Here is a 23,487-nt window from a genome sequence, read left to right on the forward strand (position 1 = left end):
CTCCCTCCCCATTCTGTCCCTCTCCCCACACTCCCCATCAACTGAAACCCCCTCCCACTTTCTCCCCACTGCCTACACTCCTCATACACCCAATCCTTTTCCCATTCACTTCCACGTATCAATAGGTCACAAGAATTACCCCTCCACAGAGTTTCAGTCGAGCCAAACCCCTTCCCAGAGAGATGATCCGGTGAAAATTACAATGGGAGAAAGGATGATTCAGGTCATGTGATAGGAGAAGTATTAGGCCATTCGGCCCATCAAATCTACTCCAACATTCAATCATGGCTGATCTATCTCTTCCTCCTAACCCCATTCTCCTGCCTTCTCCCCATAACCACTGACACCAGCACTAATGAATGGGAAAAGGCATGGAAGAGAGAAGAAATAGGGAAATGGAAGGTGTGTATCAGAGAATGAATGTGTGAGGGAGAGAGGGAGGGATTAAGGTGTGCTGGTGTGAATGAGGTTGAATGAGTAAGATGTGTACGGAGAATGAATGATGAAAGGAATGTGGAAGAGTGAGAGGGAGAGAGGATGAATGAAGGAATTCTCGAAGAAAGAGAGAAGGGAGACAGAGGCAAAGAGGAAAGTGAGTGGACTGAATGGAATTCTGTCTTCCAGAAAGTTCCGTGACACCACGGAAGGAGCGGAAAGCTGAAGATGGGCCGGAGGAATCCACCTATCAGGTTGGTACTGTTGTGGCAAAGAGGCAGATCAGCGTTGGTCTCCTTGTTGTCCCTCCACACCAGCACTGCCCCATGGATAGTAACTCCATGACCACGGCCATTTGCACCTCACGCTGCCTCGGCAAGGCCAGCAGCATCATCAAGGACCAGTCTCACCCCGGACACTCCCTCTTCTCCCCTCCCCCATCAGGCAAAATGTACAGAAGTGTGAAAACGCACACTTCCAGATTCAGGGACAGTTTTTTCCCAGCTGCTCTCAGGCAACTGAACCATCCTACCACAACCAGAGAGCTGTCCTTAACTAATATCTACCTCATTGGTCCCCCTCGGATTATCCTTGCTGGCTTTACCTTGCACTAAATATTATTCCCTTATCATGTGTCTCTACACCGTAAATGGCTCGATTGTAACCATGCATTGTCTTTCCGCTGACTGGTTAGCATGCTGCAACAAAATATGTTCACTGAAAGCTAAACTGAACTAAACGCTCCTCCCCCCCCCCTACCAGTGTCGGGCGCCAACCACCTCCCCGACTCCTGCCCACCAATCCCACATCACCGTCCCCACCCCCTGTCACCGTCTTTCCCCCAGGATACTGACCCCCCTCAACACACTGAATCCCTCCATCATATCCCACTTTGTCCACTGAGACTGACCCTCGATGTTCATTAGTGATGGGAGCAGATTTAGCCCATTCAGCCCATCGAGTCTACTCCACCGTTCAATCATCGCTAATCTATCTCTCCCTCCCAGCCCCATTCTCCTGCCTTCTTCCCATAACCGCTGACACCCGTACAAATCAGGAATCTTATCCATCTCTGCCTGAAAAATATTCTCCGACTTGGCCTTCACAGCCATCTGAGGCAATTATTTCCACAGATTCACCACCCTCTGATGAAAGAAATACCTCATCATCTCTTTCCTAAAGGAACATCCTTTAATTCTGAGGCAGTGGCCTCTGGTCCTAGACTCTCCCACTAGTGGAAACATCCTCGGACCCCACTTCCCCGCTTTGTCCCGTTCCACGTACTGAACAACACCGACCCTGTCCGTGCCCCACTCCCCTGCAGCTAAAACCTTATCCTGTGCCTTCCACACCCCAACATTCACTCCCATGAACCCCCACCCCCTGAGCTCAGTGAAAGTCCCTCCACGCCCAGACTCTGTAACCATCTCCCCTCTGGCCCCTTCACCCCTCCCTGTCTGTGTAACCCCATCTCCCCCCTGGCCCCTTCACCCCTCCCTGTCTGTGTAACCCCATCTCCCCCCTGGCCCCTTCACCCCTCCCTGTCTGTGTAACCCCATCTCCCCCCTGGCCCCTACACCCCTCCCTGTCTGTGTAACCCCATCTCCCCCCTGGCCCCTTCACCCCTCCCTGTCTGTGTAACCCCATCTCCCCCCTGGCCCCTTCACCCCTCCCTGTCTGTGTAACCCCATCTCCCCCCTGGCCCCTACACCCCTCCCTGTCTGTTTAACCCCATCTCCCCCCTGGCCCCTATATCCCTCCCTGTCTGTGTAACCCCATCTCCCCCCTGGCCCCTTCACCCCTCCCTGTCTGTGTAACCCCATCTCCCCCCTGGCCCCTACACCCCTCCCTGTCTGTGTAACCGCATCTCCCCCATGGTCCCTTCACCCCTCCCTGTCTGTGTAACCCCATCTCCTCTCTGGCCCCTTCACCCCTCCGTGTCTCAGTAAACCCCTCCCTCCCGGCCCCTACACCCCTCCATGTCGTTGTAACCCCTCTGGCCCCTTCACCCCTCCCTGTCTGTGTAACCCCATCTCCCCTCTGGCCCCTTCACCCTTCCGTGTCTCAGTAAACCCCTCCCTCCCGGCCCCTACATCGTGCGCTGTTTATTCTATTCCTGTAACCTGTGTTTCTCTCCTCACAGCAGCTGAATGTCGGTGACCGGGATCTGTACAGCGAGATCGAGCTCAGATCAAAATGAGCCCCAGCTCAACCCCTCTCTGTGTGCACCCTCCCTCCGCCCACTTTCTCTGCTCATCTCTCTCTCTCCTCACTCTCTGCACCAACCTCCCCTCTATTGACTCCATCTGCCCCTCATGTTTCATGTATTTTGTGTTTTCATGGCTGTTGGCAGATCAATTTTCCTCCTGGGATAAATAAAATGTTATTGCATCGTAAACACGTCCGGTCACAAAATCAACAACTTGAACACCTGCATGTCTTGTTTTTTAGTGACAGAACTGTGTTTTGAGATACAGCGTGGAAACAGACCCTTTAGCCCAGCGAGTCCACGTTGACCAGCGATCACCCCATACTAAGGCTGTCCTACACACACTAGGGATATTTATACCAGGCCAATTAACATATAAACCTGTACATCTTTGGAGTGTGGGAAGAAACCGGAGCACCCGGGAAAACAGAAGTGTTGGCGTTGCCCAAGCAGCTGCGGCTCGCCCGCAGTCCATCTGTCTTTCCTATCTTTGTTCTTTTTGTCTTGTTAGATGTATGTTTTAGTCTATTTTTAGTTATGTACTAAACCAAGTGCAGACCCGTTGGGTCTGTTTCCCCAACGGCGTTTGCGGGTTGGGGGGGGGGTGAATTGGGGGGGCTGCGGCATCACACTCACATTAACCACACCCCAAACACACAGGTGGGGGGAGGGGGGGTGAGAAGAGGGGAGGGAGGGGAGAGGAGGAGGAGGAAACGGGTCAGATTTGGGAGGGAAAGGAGAGCAGGGTAGGTGGTGAGAGAGGGGGATTGGGAGAGAGATTGGGAGGGGAGGGATGGGGAGGGAGGGAGGGGGAGAGGGGTGGGGGGAGGGAGGGGAAAGAGTGGGGAGGTAGAGTGGAGGGGGAAGGGGGGAGAGAAGTGGAAGAGTGGGGTGGGAGGGGTAGGGGGAGTGGTGGAAGAGGGACAGAGGATAGGGGAACGGGGCGGGGGGAGAGGGAAGGGGGTGGGGTAGAGAGTGAACGGGGGTGGGGGAGAGAGGGATGGGTGGGAGAGGGAGAGGGAGAGGGGTGATGAGAGGGAAACATAGAAACATAAGATTCTATAAGATCACCCTCAATCTTCTAAATTCTAGCGAGTACAAGCCGAGTCTATCCAGTCTTTCTTCATATGAAAGTCCTGACATCCCAAGAATCAGTCTGGTGAACCTTCTCTGTACTCCCTCTATGGCAAGAATGTCTTTGAGCATTGGGCATTGTGACATCACACAATGGGATGTTCACCAGGGGCTGGGGCTGGGGCTGGTGCAAAGGCATATGTAAATGGATCCATCCCGATTGGACATCTGTGAGCATTGGGCATTGTGACATCACACGATGGAAACGAATCAAAAGGCAGACAGGCAGGCGGACGGACGGAAGGCGGCAGCCGCAGACTTTTATATAATAGATAGATAGATAGATATGTGGGGGGTGGGGGAAACTTTTTTACCATCATCCGGTGGCGGGTTCAACATCAAGAGCCTCGATTGCCTCGATGCAGCGGGAGAACAAGCAAGGAAGAGATAAGACCGTTTGCCTTCCATCACAGTGAGGAGGTGCCTGGAGATTCACTGTGATGGACGTGTGTGTTAAATTGTGTTCATGTGTGTATTTCTGTCATGGCTGCATGGTATAAAATGTCATTCAAACTTGTGATGTTATTCTCACTCCCCCTCTCCCCTCTCCCCGTTTACTGTTACTGTCACTCTTCCTCGTCCTTTCATAGTAGCCATTATAATGCATGTTAGTAGTGATTCTTCCTATTATGTGCTTTATATTATGAAGAGCTTGCCTACGCTAGTTAGTATGAGTAGCAGCTAGGAAATGTAAAGTCTGCAGATCCTTGCTGTAAGTAGATTAAATAAACATTTTGTATCTTGATATGTGTTCGAGTCAATCATTACATGGTGTCAGAAGTGGGATTGAGTTTGAGCTGAATGTCTTTGGCATGATCAAGTACTTTCTTCAGATTGACATTGTGTTCAGTCAAATCACGTCTGTAGATGAGAATATCATCAACAATGATGGTGCATGGGTACTCTGCAAACAATTGTTCCGTAGTGCGCTGGGAAACTTTGCTGGTGAATTTGATGCCAAAGGGCATTCTCAGAAATATGTATCGGCCAAAGGGGGTGATGATCGTAGTGAGATTGGACGAGTTTGGGTCCAGTGGAATCTGCCAAAACGTGCTTTTGGCATCTAGAACGGAGAATACTGATGCATTGCCTATCTGGGCAGCATCTTCTTCTGTTGTTGGCATTGGGTAATGCAGGCATTTGATGGCAGTGTTCAGATCTCTGGGGTTTATGCAGATACGGATCTCCTCCTTGTTTTTCTTTGTTGCGACCACCACTGTGTAAACCCAGTCAGACGGGTCAGTAACTTCAGCAATAAAACCCATGGAGACCATGCGCTTGAGTTCATTGTGTATTCTGTCACGCATGGCATACGGAATATTGCACGCGATCCCATATTGGGTTCCCCAGCGCAACGACTGATGTCTCACCAAACCCGTGCTCCCCTACCTGTGTCCCAGCAGCTTTTGCAGCCACAAGTTCGTTCCCCGCCTGCAGTCCAGAAACAACTACAATTCAAACGTTACACGCAGAAGCGCTTCTTCGACAAATCCAGCAAGCCACTTAAACCTCTCGCACGTGGACAAATGGTTCGTCTCCAGACCAACAAGGGCCATGCACATCTGGGTCACATCCAAGCCCTGCCAAAGAACCGCACTCTTATCTGGTTGAAGCGGACGGAGCCATCTACAGACGCAACTGTCAACCTAGGCTTCCGGTGAAGGAACCGCGTCCTCCGACTCCGTATCCAGATGTCTAGCATTTCGTATACCCTCCCACGGTCGGTCCCACTGCCAACTATCGTTTCCACGGTGCTTGGCGATCAGCTCGTCTATCTCGTCACCCTCCCTGCCATCTGGTCGCCGGTCGTTTCCACAATTCCCTCCCCGGTATTTTCTCCGGTAAAAGGGGGTGAGGCGGACTCGTACCGCACACGGGCCTGACAGGTTTGCAGGCCACTCGTTAGATATGGTGATTTTGTGTAATTTTGCAGACTATCCCAAATGTGTTATTAACATTCCACGCATGTACGGGGGGTAAAAAAAACACACGGTTGGTATATCATTTTTTGCCGAGTTTTGTGTTATAATAGAGCGATTGTTTCTCCTTTTTTTTCTTCTTTCTTTTCTAGGGTCTATTTCCTTTCTTTACTTCCTTCTCTAACTTCCCTAAGGGGCTTTCTTATTCCAACACTTTCCTGCACCTTCACGACTCTTGCTCAATTTCCTTACTTCTTTTATTTCTACCTTTTTTAAAGCTCGAAAAATGAAGTGGTACAACAAATGTAATAAGATATATGTGATGTGTATTAATGTAATTTACTGTACTTCTAATAAACAAATAAACCCCCCCCCCCCCCAAAAACAAACATTCCACCCATGTTGCTCAGCAACCGATATTTCTTTAATTTCTACAAGGAAAGATGTAGATTGGCTATTTCATACTAGCCAATTATAGTGCTTGTTAGTAGTGACTGCCTATTATGTGCTTTATATTATCAAAAGCTTGCCTACGCTAGTTAGTACAGGACTAAGTGGGACCCGTTAGGTCTCATGTTCACACGGGAGGGCTGGTCCCCCAACGCAGTATTTCACCTCCCCACCAATTCCAATATTAGTGGCCAGTGGGGGAGGGGGGGGGGAGGTTCTGGAGCGCTAGTATGGGCGTTGTGGGCTGAAGGGACTGGTTTCCAGAGGGATAGTATGGGCATTGTGGGCCGAATGGATTCTTGGGATGGCAGCTCAGTCACTCAAGCCTGGTGTGCTGGCAGCTCACTCACTCACGGCTGGTGGGCTGGCAGTTGACTCAAGGCTATTCCTTGAAATTCCATTTCAAGCAGGGCAACCAAATGCAAGTGCAGTTTCCTACCTCTTGAGGCAGGGTGCAAGGCCACCGAATTCAAGTGCAGTTTCCTACCACGTTAGGCAGTGTGCAAGGCCGGCGAATTCAAGTGCAGTTTCATACCACTGATCCGCCCCTATCAATAACCCGTTCCTGCCTTCTCCCCATATCCCTTGACACCACTAGCCCCTAGGGTACTTTCTAACTCTCTCTTAAATCCATCCAGTGATTTGGCCTCCACTGCCCTCTGTGGCAGGGAATTCCATAAATTCACATCTCTGGGTGAAAATGTTTTTTCTCACCTCAGTCTTAAATGGCCTCCCCTTTATTCTAAGACTGTGGCCCTTGGTTCTGGACTTGCACAACATTGGGAACATTTTTCCTGCATCTAGCTTATCCAGTCCTTTTATAATTTTATATGTTTCTATAAGATCCCCCTCATCCTTCTAAACTCCAGTGAATACAAGCCTAGTCTTTTCAATCTTTCCTCATATGACAGTCCAGACATCCCAGGGTCAATCTCGTGAACCTACGCTGCACTGCCTCAATCACAAGGATGTCCTTCCTCAAATTAGGAGACCAAAACTGCACACAATACTCCAGATGTGGTCTCACCAGAGCCCTATACAACTGCAGAAGAACCTCTTTACTCCTATACTGAAATCCTCTTGTTATGAAGGCTAACATTCCATTAGATTTCTTCACTGCCTGCTGTACCTGTAAGCCAACTTTCAGTGACCGGTGTACAAGGACACCCAGGTCTCGCTGCTCCTCCCCCTTACCTAACCTAACCCCATTGAGATAATAATCTGCTGCATTGTTTTTGCCGCCAAAGTAGATAACCTCACATTTATCTATATTATACTGCATCTGCCATGCATCTGCCCACCGACTCAACCTGTCCAGGTCACCCTGCAACCTCCTAACATCCTCTTCACAGTTCACACTGCCACCCAGCTTTGTGTCATCCGCAAACTTGCTAGTGCTGCTCCTAATTCCCTCTTCCAAATCATTAATATATATGGTAAACAGTTGCAGCCCCAACACCGAGCCTTGCGGCACTCCACTCGCCACTGCCTGCCATTCTGAAAATGACCCGTTCATCCCTACTATTTGCTTCCGGTCTGCCAAATTTTCTATCCATGTCAACACCCTACCCCCAATACCATGTGTTCTAATTTTAGTCACCAGTCTCCCGTGCGGGACCTTATCAAAGGCTTTCTGAAAGTCTAGATACACTACATCCACTGGCTCCCCTTCATCCATTTTACTTGTCACATCCTCAAAAGATTCCAGAAGATTAGTCAAGCATGATTTCCCTTTCATAAATCCATGTTGACTTGGACTAATCCTTTTACCGCTATCCAAATGCCCCATTATTACCTCTTTAATAATTGACTCCAGCATCTTTCCCACCACCGAAGTCAGGCTAACTGGTCTGTAATTCCCTGTTTTCTCTCTCGCTCCTATCTTGAAAAGTGGGATAACATTAGCTATCCTCCAATCCACAGGAACTGATCCTGAATCTATTGAAATTTGGAAAATGATCACCAATGCGTCCACTATTTCTAGAGCCATCTCCCTGAGGACCCTGTGATGCAGACCATCAGGCCCAGGGGATTTATCATCCTTCAGTCCCATTAGCCTACCCAATACTATTTCTCGCCTGATGAAAATTTATTTCAGCTCCCCTACCTCCTTAGATCCTCTGTCCTCCAGTACACCTGGGAGATTGTTTCTTCCTTCCTTAGTGAAGACAGATCTGAAGTACTTGTACAACTCTTCTGCCATTTCCTTGTTGCCCATAATAATTTCACCCGTGTCTGTCTTCAAGTGACCCACATTTCACTTTGCTACTCTTTTTCCCTTAACATATCGAAAGAAGCTTTTACTGTCCTTCTTTATATTCCTGGCCAGCTTCCCCTCGTACTTCATGTTTTCAGCCTGTATTGCCCGTTTTTTTCCCGTTCTGTTGTCCTATGAAAGTTTCCCAATTCTCTGGCTTCCGGCTACTCTTAGCTGTGTTATACATCTTTTCTTTTAGTTTTATTCTATCCCTAACTTCTCTTGTCAGCCACGGTTGCCTCATACTCCCCTTAGAATATTTCTTCCTTTTTGGAATGAAATTATCCTGCATCTTCCGGATGATGACCAGAAATTCATGCCGTTGCTGTTACACTGTCATTCCTGCTAGGATCCCTATCCAATCTACCTTGGGCAGCTCCCCTCTCTTGCCTTCATAGTCCCCATTGTTCAACTGCATCACTCACACTTCAGATTTAACGTTCTCCTTCTCAAATTGCACATTAAAACTATACTGACAGAGTGACAAACTGTGGGTTGTACTGAAGGAGTGATACACGGCGTTGTATTGTTATGGAGAGACACTATTAATGGTGGCACAGATGGAGTGACACACTGTGGGTTAGAGCTGATGCAATGGCACACTGTGGAGTAGTACTAATCGAATAACAAACTGCGGAGTCGTACGATGGAGTGAGACACTGCGCGGTTGTACTGATACATTAATACACTGTGAGGTGGTTGTGATGGGGTGGCAGATTGTGGCATACCACAGACGCAATGACACACTGTGGGGCAGTACTGATTGAGTGAATGGCATTGGGGTAATACTGATGGAGCCATACACAGTGGGGCTACACTGATAGGATGACACACTGAGTGTAGTACTGGTGGAGTGATACCCATTGGGTTAGCACTGCTGGAACAACACTCTGCAATTGTTCTGATGTGATGACACACTGTGGGGTAGCACACATTCATGCACATTGAGCTAGTACCGTTGTAATGACGCACTGTGGGGTAGTACCCATTGATGCACATTGAGCTTGAACCATTTGAATGACACAATGTGGGATAGTCATGATGTAATGCCACGTTATGTTGAAGTACTGATGGCGAGGCACACTGTGGGGTAGTACTGATGGTATGACACATTCTGTCATAGATCTGATGGAGTGACACACTGCACGATTGGACTGATGGAGTGACACACTGCGCGATTGGACTGATGGAGTGACACACTGTAGACTGGTACTGTTGGAATGCGTTCGCTTCTGTGTCAGACGACGTATATCCCGCTGTTGGTTTCCACTACAGCCTGACCTATCGCCAGCCGTCTTGACTAAGACTTGCCACTGGATCCTAATAGACCGGGGACGAGAGAGTGAGGTTGACGATTTGCGCAACTCTAATCTTTTAATCCAAGTCAACCGCAAGTCGTGACTTCATGACCCGTACCGCCCAACGAGCGAAACAAGACAACAGGAGCGCGTGCAGCTGAGAAGAAGCGCATCGCAGAAGCTCGGAGACACCACAACTTCTCCTGCAGCGCCCACACAACGGTGTTCCATATGCGGGCGAGCCTTCCGGGCCCGGCTCGGTCTCACCAGTCACCTCCGGAAACACAAACAAAAACACTGAAGTCATGGTCTTCTTCGACTACGAAGGACGAACAACAACAACTGATGGACTGATACACTGTGGGGTAGAATTGATGAGTTCGAATTCTGGAGTTGTACGATGCAGTGACATAATTTAGGGCTGTACAGATTGAGTTAAACATGTAGGGTAGCACTGGGACTGACACACTGCGGGGTACAGCTGATGGAGGGGCACACTGTGGGGCAATACTGATGTAGTGACACTCTGTGGTGCTATTGGTGGAGTGAGACACCGTGAAGTGGTACTGATGGAGTGAAACTCTGAGGGGGGGGGGATACTGAAGGAGTGACACACTATCAAGTAGTATTGATCTGGTGACACACTGTAGGGAAGTACTGATGGAATGCAACATTGGTGTAGTACTGATGAACAGACACACAATGCAGTAATATTGATGGAATGACACACTGTGGTGGAGACTCCATGTTATGACATTCAGTGATAGTTTTCTGGAGAGACAAAGTGTGGTAGTACTGATGAATTGATACACTGTGATGTCGTATTTTTGCTATGACAAACTGTGCTGTAATACTAATGGAATAACACACTCTGGAGTTGTAACAATGGATTGACACACTGTGGAATAGTACTGATGAAGTGACACACTGTGGGTTAGTGCAGATGGAATGACATACTTAAGGTAGTACAGATGGAGTAACATACTATTGGGTAATACTGCTGGACAGGTACAATGTTGGGTAGTACTGAAGAAATGACAAACTTAAGGTAGGATTGATGGAGAAAAACAATGTGGGGTAGTATTGAAGGAATGACATAGTGTGGGGTTGCACTGACGAAGTGACACGCTCTGTGTTGTACTGATGGAGTGACATAGTGTGGAGTAGCACTGATGGGGAGACATGCTGTGGAGTGGTATTGACGGATTCGCACAATGTGGGATAGAACTTATGCAAAAACACACTCTAAGGTAGTTCTGATGACGTCACACACTGTGTGGTAGTACTATTTCTTATGACAAATTGTGGAGTAGTGCTGACGGAGTGACACACTGTGGGGCAGTACTGGTGCAATGGCATAATGTGGAGTAGTACCGATGGAGATACACTATGTAGGGTAGTACGTGTGTAGTGACATACTCTGGGGTAGAATTGATGGAGTGAGGGACTGTGGGTAGTACTTACGCTGTGATACATTCAAGGGTAATTCTGATGGAGTGACACACTGTGTGGTAGCACTGATGGAGTGCCGCACTGTGCGACAGTACTATTTCTTATGACACACTGTGGGTAGTACTGGGGTAGTGAAACACTGTGTGTAGTGCTGACAGAATCATAGAGTCAGAGATTGAAACAGTGCAGAAACAGGCCCTTCGGCCAAACTCGCCCACACCGGCCAACAATGTCCTAGCTACCCTAGTCACACTTGCCTGTGCTTGATCCATAACCGTCCAAACCAGACCTAGATAACGGTTTCTTAAACGATGGGATAGTCCCAACCTCAACTACGTACTCTGGCAGCTTGTTCCGTACACTCAACGACCCTCTGTGTGAAATGTTACCCCTTAGATTCCTATTAAATATTTTTCCCTTCACCTTGAACCTATGTCCTCTGGTCCTCGATTCCCTACGCTGGATAAATGACACTATGCATCTTCCCAATCTATTCCTCTCATGATTTAGTACACCTCCATAAGATCTCCTCATCCTCCTACGCTGCATGGAATAGAGACCCCACCCACTTATCCACTCCCTATAGCTCACACCCTCTAGTGCTGACAACATCCTCGTAAATATTTTCTGAACCATTTCAATATTGTCAATATCATCATTGAGCGGGAAGGCAGAGACAAATACGAAAGAAGGAGAAAAAGAAATACTGATTTGGAGAGTGGGTCGCTGCTGCAATAAAGGCGATAGAACTAAAATACACAGATGAGCGGGACACAAGGAACTCTCCCTCCTTGCTGAAAAGTTAAGCAAACATAAACTGTTGTAGCAGCTCAATGGCCGAAACGAACGGAAGCCATTTTGGATCGAAACCGTGCAGCAGGTAAAAGAGTGCAGTGGAAGGATAGCCAATGTAAAGCGGGATCTGGGAGCAGTGAAAGAGAGACCTGGCAGACAGTTTAACCAAGGAGGAGTGGTGGATGTGGGGCAGATGGGAGAGGGGTTTGTAATTAGTAGACATCTGTAGTTGTGTGATGGTAGGTGGCAGCAAACAAGGAAAATAGTTTCTGCCACTTGGTCGAGGTGAGACAAAATCTGGAGGGTGACCAGCGGGGGGACACAAAGCCTAACGGTGCTTGTATGTGACAGTAATACGTGATAAAAGGGACCACCAAAGAAGAGATTCAGGTCGAATTGAACGAGATGGGGGATGGTTCGCGGTGGGTGAAATGTACGGCTGGGTGGTGGATGAAACAGGAAGGGGCGAAAATGTATTGTGCGGATTATAGGTATAATAAAGGGGGTTATAGGTATAGGCAAATGGGATGAGAAGAGGTGAATCAAATAGGTGAAGAAATTGTAACATTGAAGGCTTCCCTGAAATCGGAATCTTGGGCTGTAGGCTACTCAAGCAGAATGTACGGTATTTTTAGGACAGTGTGCATTGGGTCTTACCCTCGTTAGAAAGACGGCTGACGATGGCTAGATGTGTGTGAATATGAGAAGTTAAATTGAAGCCCTCACCAGTGGCCATCTAATCGCCATTTGGTCTCGCCGACGTAGAAGGGGTCACATCGCGAGAAAGAAATGTAGAGGATGAGGTGGGAGAATGGGCATGATAAATATTATCTAGCCAGGATTGTCTGCTGACGTCCCTGGACGACGGTGAGGGAGGAAGTATAGCATCTCCCACGATGGAAGTGGAATGTATTAGCAGTCAGAGAAGGGTGGCTTGAGAGGGATGGGCAGAAGTGAGAATAATAGAGATTGAATTCTGTGAAAAAGATGAAGTACCGGATCTCGTTGCAGCTGGCGTGAAATACGAAGGTTAACGCACTGGTTGTGAAGCTTGATAGGATGCGGCAAGAGGTGAGGATTTGGGAAACCCACTTCTGTTCGGAGAAAGGAGAATGGGAGCACAAGGCCGAGAAATGAAGGAGCTCCATCAGCCACAGTCGCAGAGGAAAAGGAGGACAGTTTATAATGAGATAAGTGCAACAAGTGCAGGTGGCAAAATGGGCCTACCTGGACAGTCCTGTTGTGTAAAAATAGAAACGGGCGATGTGGTTGAATGTTGAGGAGGGTCTATCTGCTGAGGCGATATGGTTTATGACAATGTTTGAGGCATACGTCATATGGGGCTGATGTTATATGTCCTGCGTTTGCTGGGAATAACACTTGGGGAAGGGGTGGTTTGGGTGGGAATGGTTGTGAACTAAGGAAATAGGGAGAGAGCCGTGTCTGCGCAATGCGGAGAAGGGTGGAGATGATAATATGTGACTGGATGTGATGATTTTGGAGTTGAAGGAATTGATGGAGCATGATGTGTTGGATGCGGATGCTGGGCAGGTGAAATATCAGGACCAGAAGAAGTGTATTACTAGGAGGAGACAGCGAGTGTTCCCATGTCGAGGCGTTCTGTTCTTTGAATTCACAGTTGTCGTTTCTCTTTATTATAGATCGCTTCCCCTTGCTGTCATAAATGGACCCATCGCCTGAGACTCATCTATACCCGTGGTCCTGCTCTCCCTCCCTGTCCTTTCCAGGGAACAAAGATAACGTTATCCTGGTACTCGATCATCAGCCTCAGAATCCAACTTATTATCATCCGACATTTCCGTTACCTCCAACATTATCCCAGAACGAGACACATCTCTAACCGTCTCTGCTTTCCACCGAGACCGCACCCTCGGCAAATCCTTGGATCACCCATTCCTCCCCGAGATACCTCCCTTGCAACTGCTAGCGATGTAATACCTATCTCTATAGCTCCTCATCTATCTCCATTCTGGGACCACCATCAGTCCTTCCTGGTGAGACCCACAGGGGTTCAAATGCACCTCATCTATCCTCATATATGGCAGTAGGTGTTCCAGAATGCTCCTCTTGTACATACTGGGACGCAATCTGAAGGATATTGATAGACTTACGGACTCTGTTACCAGTTACATAATGTTCTGTGTGGATAACATTGTCCATGAGGAGACTATGATGTTTCCCTGACATCCCGCCGTGGGACACGATTTACATCAAGGCCTTTCTAAACCAGAAGAAGAGGGCCTTCAGGAATGGTGACAGGGAGGAGTTAGAACGGGTGCAGAAAGAAATGAAGGCGGGACGAAGAAAGCGGAAGGAAGACAACATGATGATACTGGAGCTGAAACTTCAGCAGAACAACATGAGGAATGTGTGGATGAAGAGAATTACAGGCCAAATGAAGACCAGTGGCTTGGGAAGCGATTGCAATCAGGCCCACCTGGGCGCCATGGAGATGACAGCCCTGCCGGCAGTCTGTTAGATGTTTTCTTGATTTTTCTTATATTATAGTTTGTGAAAGTTTGTTTTAATGTTCTTCGGTTTGTATTATGTGGGGGGAGGGGGAGGGGATCGTGGGAAACTCATTTTCAAGTTCCTACCTTGCCAAAGATGTGATCAATTTTCGGATCACATTCTCCGGGATCTGCGGCCTACCATCGATGGAGCTGGAAGCCTGCTCGGACTGTCGTGAGCCCCACCGCGGGGCGCGGACTTAACATCGAAGCGGATCTCTTGCCTGGGATCACTCCCACCTTGACCACCGCCGAATCAACATCAGGGGCTCGTAGTCTCGGGTGAGGCAGAGTCGGGGGCTCCGACGTGTGCTCCGACCAGCCCCGACGTGTGGTCCGGTCGCCTGGCGCGGGGAACCGACATCCCCCGATGCAGGAGCTTGATCACCTCGACGCGGAGGGCCCGAACTCCGCCAGCTACGGGAGCCAAGATCGTCCCGTCAACGCAAGGCTCGAGACCCCGACCCAGGAAGGACAAAATGAAGGACTTGAACTTTATTTCGCCTTCCATGACAGTGAGGAACAAGAGTCACTGTGGTGGATATTCATGTTAAAATTTGTTTTGAGTGATCGGTTGTTTCTAATTGTATGACTGACCTGGCCAAATAAATTCCTGGTATGTTGCAAAACATACTTGGCGAATAAAGTGTGATTCTGATTCTGATTCTGATTCTGATTCTGATTCTGCTTCGCTCTCTCCCCTCTCTTTCCCTCTCGTCTCTCCCCCTCTCCCTCGCCCCCCTCTCTCTCTCTCTCTCTCTCCTTCTCTCTCTCTCACTCCCTTCTCTTCACCCCTATCTCTCTCTCTCTCTCTCTCTCTCTCTCTCTCTCTCTCTCTCTATCTCTCTCTCTCTCAGTCTCTCTCTCTCCTCTCTCTCTCTCGCTCTCGCTCTCGCTCTCATCTCTCTCTCTCTCATCTTACTCTCTCTCTCTTCTCTCTCTCTCCTCTCGCCTCATCTTCCTCGCCTTCTCCTCGTCGGTCCCCTTCGTGTTCGTTCTCTCATCTCGTCTCCTCTCAAAAACTCTCTCTCATCTCATCTCATCTCTTCTGTCTCTTCACCCTCTACTCAGCTTCAACGTCTCGAAATCTATCTTCGTCTCTCTCCTCTCTACTCAGTCCCTACTCGGTCAGTCCAGCCTCTACCTCTCAGTCCATCTCGCAGTGCTTCTCTGCCTCTCTCCTCTAATCTCTCTCACCCCTGGCTCCCTCTCCCTCTCCTTATGTTTCTCTCTCCCCTCTAACTACCTATCTCTATCCCCCCTCTACCTATTCCCTTCTCACCCCACCCCCTCTATCCCACCCATAATTTCACTCTCTCTCTAACCGCTCACTTTCTAACCCCTCACTCTCCCCTCTCTCTCTTTCTCCATCTCACTCTTTCCCCTCTCTCCTCAATTTTCTCCCCTCTCTCCCCTCTTTTTCCCCTCTCTCTCCACTCTCTCACTCTCCGCTCTCTCCTCCCTCTCTCTCAGCTCTCTCTCCCCTCTATCTCTCCCGTCTCACAGGGCAGATGAAGTTTAATGCGGATAAATGTGAGGTTATGCACTTTGGTAGCAAAAACAGGAAGGCAGATTGCTATCTAAATGGCATCAAGTTGAGAAAAGGGGAAGTATAACGGAATCTGGGCGGTCCTTGTTCATCAGTCTATGAATGTAAGCATGCAGGTTCAGCAGGCAGTGAAGAAAAGAAATAGCAGGTTGGCCTTTATACCAAGAGGAATTTAACATAGTAGCAAAGAGGTCCTTCTCCGGTTGCACAGAGCCCTAGTGAGGCGACACCTGGAGTATTGTGTGCCGTTTTGGTCCCCTAATTTGAGGAAGGATATTCTTGCTATTGAGGGAGTACCAGGTTAATCCCGGGATGGCTGGACTGTCGTATGCTGAGATAATGGAGCAGCTGGGCTTGTACACTCTGGAGTTTAGGATGAGAGGAGATGTGGGGAGGGAGAAAATATCATTAAAACATAAGATTGTTAAAGGGTTGGACAAGCTAGAGGCATAAAACATGATGCCGATTTTGGGGTAGTCCAGAACCAGGGTCCACCGTATAAGAATGAGTAAGACATTTAGAACGGAGAAGAATAATTACTTTTTCTCACAGAGAGTTGTGAGTCTGTGGAATTATCTGCTTCAGAGGACGGTGGAGGCAGGTTCTCTGGGTGCATTCAATCTTCTAAATTCTAGCGAATGCAAGCCGAGACTTCCCAGTCTTTCTTCATATGAATGTCCTGCCATCCCATGAATCAGTCAGGTGAACCTCCTCTGTACTCCCTCTATGGCAGGAATGTGTTTCCTCATATTCGGAGACCAAACACCAGGTGTGGTCTCACCAAGGCCCTGTACAACTGCTGTAGAACCGCGCTGCTCCTACACTCAAATCGTTTTGCCATGGATGCTAACATACCATTCACTTTCTTCGCTATCTGCTACACCTGCATGCCTACTTTCAATTACTGGTGTACCATGACCCCCAGATCTGGTTGCATCTCCCCTTTTCCTAATCGGCCTCCATTCAGATAACAGTCTACTTTCCTGTTTTTGCCATCAAAGTGGATAACCTCACATTTATCCACATTATACTGCATCTGCCATGCATTTGCGCACTCACCCAACCTATCCAAGTCATCTTGCAGCCTCCTATCATCCTCCTCACAGCAAACACTGCCCCCCAGCTTAGTGTCATCCGCAAACTTGGAGATGTTGCATTTAATTCCCTCGTCCAAATCTATATTACTAAATCTCTGTTCTTGACCGCTTTTGGCCCACTGTACTGCGATTTTCGAGAGAACGCCGCCACCTACGGCCGTCATATTTGTCACCTCGCTTGGAGCCTGCTCCGCCGCATGCGTGCCTATGATTTTTCCCGTCGATGAAAAATTACAGACATTTTAATGTTTTTACAAAATTTCCCATTCTCTCTGGCGGCAGGGGGAGAGAGGGACTATAAAACCCGGAAGTGTCCTGCCTCAGTCACTCTCTGCCGAACCCACGAAGGGAAAGGATCACGGCTCTCTGAGCTGCTGCTCTAATCCACGGTGAGCCCTCCATGAGCTTTTTCAGCCAATTGATATGTATTTTGTTTAACGTGGTCTGAAGTTACTTGGCATTTTAGTAATTTTTGTGAAGAGTTTGCAAATTTGTCTCTATTGTCTTTGAAATGAATGTTTATAGAAAATAAAATACATTTGTTGCAAAAAGTTTGCAAATTTGTTTCTCTTGGGGTTTAGAATGGTTGCAACCGTTCTCAGATGGATAAAGCATGAATCAACGCTTTTATTTGAACAGTGTGTAGAAGTGTAAAATTGGCGCTCATTTTGTGATATTGTCTGATGGCGTCGATGCCGTCATTTCCGGTCATCGGTGAGATGGCGTCGATGACGTCATTTTAGGTTACCGGTAAGATGGCGTCGATGACGTCATTTACGGTCGGAGGCAAGACCCACACAGTGCAGTCGCTGCTGAATAATTCCACAGAGCTGCCTGCTTTGTCTATGGGAAGTGTGTGATTGTTGGACATTATTTAAAAGCAGCATTTTGTTCTATAACTGGAGGGTGTGTGTGTGTACAAATAGTGCAGTAAGATATTCCTCACTTGCCATGGATCTCTGTGCTGGGATCGTAGAACAGATTCATTTTAGGACAAACCATGTTAATCACACCGTTTAACATTATTATTACAGCAGTTTGTCCAATGGTCACACATGGATAGGTATCCTGCAAACATGTTCAACTTCTACAGTGGGTCAGCTCGAGGCAAATGTTGTCAGTGTTGCCTCTGGCGTAAATATATCTGGGTAGTGTGCGACAGTACTGGGAACTGGTTGTCATTTCAAATGTTTTACTATAAAGGGTTAACTGAAGTTCAGTATCCATAATTCATCTGTAATGAACACTAACTCCATCTTGCTGCTCTATACACGCTGGTAAACACGGCATTTGAAGATACATTAACTAGTTATTTTCATCTTAATTAACATTGGTTAGACATACTAATTGCCTCTCTCCGGGATACAATAGAAAGAAAAACACATAATGCGAAAAATTAAAGTGTAGCTTCAGATCTGAGAAAGAGGTAGTTAAGTAACGGTGCTGTATCATTCGTCCAGTGAGAATTTTAGTTCCAGCCGGTGCACACTAGCGGTGGCTCCGTTCAATCTATAGTTTATTTTGTCGTGAACTACTTCAGACCAGTCGACAGGTAGATGTGAATTCCAACCCACGGCAAAGACAGCAAGATCAGTCTGAGTGTAAATGACCAACTCATCCGCCTAGGCTGTCCACAAAGCGGTGCATAGAATGCTGCTCCCCCCCCCCACACACACACACACACACACACACACACACACACACACACACACACACACACACACACGCACACACACACACACACACACACACACGCACACGCACGCGCACACGCACACGCACACGCGCACGCGCACGCACGCGCGCACGTACGCACGCACCCACACACGCACGCACACACACACACACGCACACACACACACACACACACACACAAACACACACACACACACACACACACACACACACACGCGCGCACACGCACACGCACGCGCACACGCACACGCACACGCACACGCGCACGCGCACGCATACGCGCACGCACGCACGCACACACACACACACACACACGCAGAATTTATTGATGTGATTGTTTATCAAGTAAGCCAAGAGAGGATATCTCCCATCATGCAGTGTAAATCTGGTACCGGTAGAAAGTGAAATCAACACTTCAATGAGCAGCAGGGATTGATATTATAAATGACCAATTTATTGGAAAGGCAATAATATGGCGTTTTCCTCTTTTAATCTGTATCTTTGATAAATATGGTCACCAGTTGATGTTTCATTCATCTGATTCAAGGCGAGAGTTTAGTGGTGACTAAATATCCAAACAGTTGTCAGGTTACCGTTTAAAAGCAGTGTATGTTTTAATGCTGTACCTGACGCAAACTTTACACACAGGTTTACCATGTTTCATAGAGAGGGATAGTGCACATTAGTTAATCTGAACTATTCCCAATGACCAGCATTTGATAAGCAGTGCCATGAGGAGATAGAGAGAAGGGGGGGGGGGGGAATTGAGCGAGTGGGAAAGGGTGGAGACAGAGAGTGGGTGGGGTGAGAGAGTGTGTGTGAACGGGAGAGAGAGAGGAACTGCGCTGTGAGGTAGCAACTCTACCGCTACACTATCGTGCCGCACTAGTGTGTGAACGGGCCACATCCAGGCCTTTCACTATTCGCTGACGTTTCAATGAGCCCCCCCCCTCGTCCATCTAAACTCCAGCGAGTTCAGGCCCAGCGCCGACAAACGCTCATCGTACATGGTAAATGGTAGTGAGTTGAGGAATGCAGTTGAACAGAGGGATCTAGGAATAACTGTGCATAGTTCCCCGAAGGTGGACTCTCATGTAGATAGGGTGGTAATGAAAGCTTTTGGTGTGCTGGCCTTTATAAATCAGAGCATTGAGTATAGAAGTTGGGATGTAATGTTAAAATTGTACAAGGCATTGGTGAGGTCAATTCTGGAGTATGGTGTACAATTTTGGTCGCCTAATTATAGGAAGGATGTCATCAAAATAGAGAGTACAGAGAAGATTTACTAGACTGTTGCCTGGGTTTCAGCAACTAAGTTACAGAGAACGGTTGAACAAGTTAGGTCTTTATTCTTTGAAGCGCAAAAGGTTAAGGGGGGACTTGATAGAGGTCTTTAAAATGATGAGAGGGATAGACATAGTTGACGTGGATACGCTTTTACCATTGAGAATAGGGATGGTTCAAACAAGAGGATATGACTTGAAAATTAAGGGACAGAAGTTTAGGGGTAACTCGAAGGGGAACTTCTTTACTCAGAGAGTGGTAGCTGTGTGGACTTTTTCTAAACTCCAGCGAGTACAGACCCAGTGCCGACAAATGCTCATAGTATATTATTCATTTTTCCAGTTCCAAACTTATCTCATTTTTGTCCTATTACAGAAAATGGGTTGAGAAAGAGATATTGATAAGGCAGCGATACCTGTAGATATATTATTGATTATTCCGGGTGCCAGGGATTACGGGGAGAAGGCCGGAGAATGGGGTTAGGAGGGGGAGATGGATCAGCCATGATTCAATCGCGGAGTGGATTCGATGGGCCGAATGGCCTAATTCTGCTCCGAGATCTTGTGACCTCATGAATAAATTATTTATCTATTTGATTTTCTTTCAATTATAAAATCAACTTTTTACTTTCCAATAACTAAAGAAAACTTTTATCTCTAATTACTAAAACAAACCTTTATCTTTTCCACTTCCAAAATAAACCATTTTCACTCTAACTACTAAAATAAACTATTAATATTTTTAGGTGAAATGTTTTTTACATTTGAAATGGTGACCATTTTGATTTTTAATTTAATTTAATTTTCTAATTACTAAAACAAACTTTTTTTGATTTTTATTTCAAAAACAAACTTCTCCCTCTCTCTCTCTAATTACTAACAGAAAGTTACATTTTTATTTGAACAATAAATGTTTTAAATCTTAAAATAAAATATTTATCTCGAATTTCTTGAATAAACTCGTTCTGTTTACTACTGAAATACAATGTTGTCTCGCGAATTACACAAACAAACTTTCTTCTCTAAAATTACTAACATTGAACGAGCTGCTGAAGGAGCTATTTAACACAAATACATTTTAAGGTGAATAGGTGGAGGAGGATTTTGTGATACACACCCTAACCCTCTCTCTTCCCTCCTCCTCTCTCTCTCTCCTCTCCTCTCTATGCCACCCTGTCTCTCTCTCCCTTCTCTCTCTCTGACCCCCTCTACCTCCGCTCTCTTACTGCCCCCTCATTCTCCCCTCTCCCTCCCTATCTCTCTCTACCCACTCCCCCCTCTCCCATACCTAGACTCTCCTCCTTTCACTGCCCCCCTCTCTCTCCCCTCTCTCTCTCCCCCTCTCCAGAGAGAAATATGGAGAGAAAGACAGGGAGAGAGAGATAGGGGAGGTAGAGAGATGGGGAGAGAGAGAGTGGGGGATTTAGAGAGAGAGAGAGTGAGGGGGAGATAAAGAGAGGGGGGGCGTGAGGGAGAGAAGGAGCGATAGCGAGAGGTACGATAGAGAGAGATGTAGAGCGGGAGGGAGAGAGAGAGAGGGGGAGAGTGAGAGAGACAGATGGAGAGACATTACTGTGTAGAGAATGATGGGTAGATAGAGAGGGGGAGAGAGGGGGGAGAGATGGGAAGATAGAGAGGGGGCGAGAGGGAGAGGGGTGAGAGTGAGAGAGAGAGAGAGAGAGAGAGAGAGAGAGAGAGAGAGAGAGAGAGAGAGAGAGAGAGAGAGAGAGAGAGCGAGAGAGAGAGAGAGAGAGAGAGAGAGAGAGAGAGAGAGAGAGAGAGAGAGAGAGAGAGAGAGAGGGGGGGGGGGTGGGGAGAATGAGGTAGAGAGAGAGGGAAATGGAGAGAGAGAGGGAGAGATAGTGAGAGAGAGGGAGAGAGAGGGAGAGAGAGAGAGGGAGAGGGCGGGAGAGAGAGCGACTTGACTGTCTTTTTGCCATAACGTTATTCCATTTATTCTGTATCTGTACACTGTGGACAGCTGGATTGGAATAATGTACAATCTTCCCGTTGACTGGAGAGCAGGCAACAAGAAAGCTTTTCACTCTACCTCGCTGCACGGGACAATAAAGTCAACTAAACTGAACCGTGATGGTCTGGGCTGCGTCCACAACTCTCTGTGATTTCTTGTCTGATGTAAAGCAATAACTATTTTGCAACCTTTGCTGTGACCATGGTCTCTCTGAATGAATTGCTAACAGCTGAACTTGTCGTAAAATAAAATACGTCCTTTCAAGGCCGCCCTGCAACTTATCGTCCACATTCCTTGCTGTCTCTGTGACTCGAGCGATTTGTTCAAAAGTACCCTTTAATATGTGACAATCGGAAGAGAGGGAGAGAGTTAACACGTGTATATTGTGTAGGAAGGAACTGCAGAAGATAGACATAGATAGCAGTAGGCCATTCGGCCATTCAGTGTGATCATGGATGATCATCCCCAATCAGTACACCGTTCCTGCCTTCTTCACACATCCCCTGACTCTGCTATCTTTAAGAGTTTCATCTAACTCCCTCTTGAACGCATCCAGTGAATTGGACTCCGCTGCATTCTGTGGCAGAGAATCCCACAGATTCACAACACTCCGGGAGAAAACGTTTCTCCTCATCTCAGTCCTAAATGGCCACAGATTCACAACTTTCTGTGTAGAAATGTTTCTCCTCATCTCAGTCCTAAATGGCCACAGATTCACAACTCTCTGTGGAAAAGTGTTTCCTCAACTCCGTTCTAAATGGATGACCCGTTATGATGGTAAACTGTGGCCCTTGGTTCTGGTCTCCCTCAACATCGGGAACATGTTTACTGCCTCTAGCGTGTCCAAACCCTTAAAAATCGTATATGTTTCAATAAGATCCCCTCATTCTTCTAAACGACAGAATGTACAGATTCGGATTCGGATTCAACTTTTTATTGTCATTGTCAGTGTACAGTACAGCGACAACGAAATGCAGTTAGCATCTCCCTGGAAGAGCGACATAGAATATGAGCAATACATAAATCTATTTACATGCATACAGTCATAGTGTTTTTCCTGTGGGAGTAGTGTCGGGGGTGGGGGGGTGGGAGAGTGATTGGCAGTCACCAAGGTACATGGTTGAGTAATGTAGCAGCCGCAGGGAAAAAGCTGTTCCTGGACCTGCTGGTCCGGCAACGGAGAGACCTGTGGCGCCTCCCGGATGGTAGGAGGATAAACAGTCCATGGTTGGGGTGAGAGCACTCATTGGCGATGCTGAGCGCCCTTCGGAAACATGGCTTGCTTTGGACAGACGCAGTGGAGGGGAGCGAGGAACCAGTGATGCGTTGGGTATTTTCGGTCAGAGCTTTCCGGTCGGAGACAGAGCAGTTGCCATACCATACTGTGATACAGTTGGTAAGGATGCTCTCG

The 23,487-nt window shown here is 47.6% G+C and overlaps 1 long non-coding RNA gene across 1 annotated transcript; it reads right to left on the reverse strand.

Annotated features, from left to right (window-relative positions):
- Positions 1-51: 51 nt before the first annotated feature.
- Positions 52-15,122, reverse strand: LOC116968959. Its single transcript, XR_004410567.1, has 3 exons — positions 14,742-15,122; positions 11,746-11,748; positions 52-61 (listed from the first exon to the last, which is right to left on the reverse strand). It is a non-coding gene; the product is annotated as an uncharacterized LOC116968959 (long non-coding RNA).
- Between the last annotated feature and the right edge of the window lie 8,365 nt (positions 15,123-23,487).

The sequence above is a fragment of the Amblyraja radiata genome, chromosome 48, assembly GCF_010909765.2.
Source record: "Amblyraja radiata isolate CabotCenter1 chromosome 48, sAmbRad1.1.pri, whole genome shotgun sequence".
Taxonomy (NCBI): domain Eukaryota; kingdom Metazoa; phylum Chordata; class Chondrichthyes; order Rajiformes; family Rajidae; genus Amblyraja; species Amblyraja radiata.